Raw genomic sequence first — 736 nt, forward strand, 5'->3', positions numbered from 1 at the left:
ATAGAAACCTCTAAGTGGTAGCTGTGGAGAGAAGCCCTCAGGCTATATGTCTATTAATTATACAACACTCACTAACACATTGGTATATCTCCTTGTTGGAAACCGGGCAACCGGGTTAGCAGTCACCAGGTTCCCAGCACAACGGTAGCTTGGCTCAAGCGGTTGGGGTACAGGCACCGTGTTAAGCGTACGTCACACCCTCACAATAACCATGCGTTCATCCGTTCCAAAAACGACACTACACCGTAAAAATTATGAAAGAAAGTAGTTTGTCTTTATCTTATTTTCTCTTAGTTGCAGGGTTCATAAAATAAATACAGTACCATAAGATTCTCCTTTAAAAGGGCAGGTCAAATAAATAATACCACAGTGGGGTTTCAATAAATAGGATCAGGTCATAAATAAGCAAGGAATAAATAGGGGTGCAATAAATACAAATGGCTAATAAATACTGTCAGACAATAAATACAATGCAGGAATAAATACAGTCAGACAATAAATACAGTCAATAAATAAAGCACCTCCAATAACTCAAACCCTTCAGCGCGGCGCGGATTTCCGCGCCACGCTGAAGGTTCCGTGCGCGGGCGGGGCCATGACGGAACGGTTCCGTCATGCGCACAGCGCAACCGACGTGCATGACGAAACCGTTCCGTCATGCGCGTCGAACGGGTTAAATAACACAATTAATGACAATTACAGTTCACATCACTTCCCTGAGGTAGTTTGGTTTTAC

The sequence above is a fragment of the Triturus cristatus genome, chromosome 4_1 (genome assembly GCF_964204655.1).
Source record: "Triturus cristatus chromosome 4_1, aTriCri1.1, whole genome shotgun sequence".
NCBI classification, from domain to species: domain Eukaryota; kingdom Metazoa; phylum Chordata; class Amphibia; order Caudata; family Salamandridae; genus Triturus; species Triturus cristatus.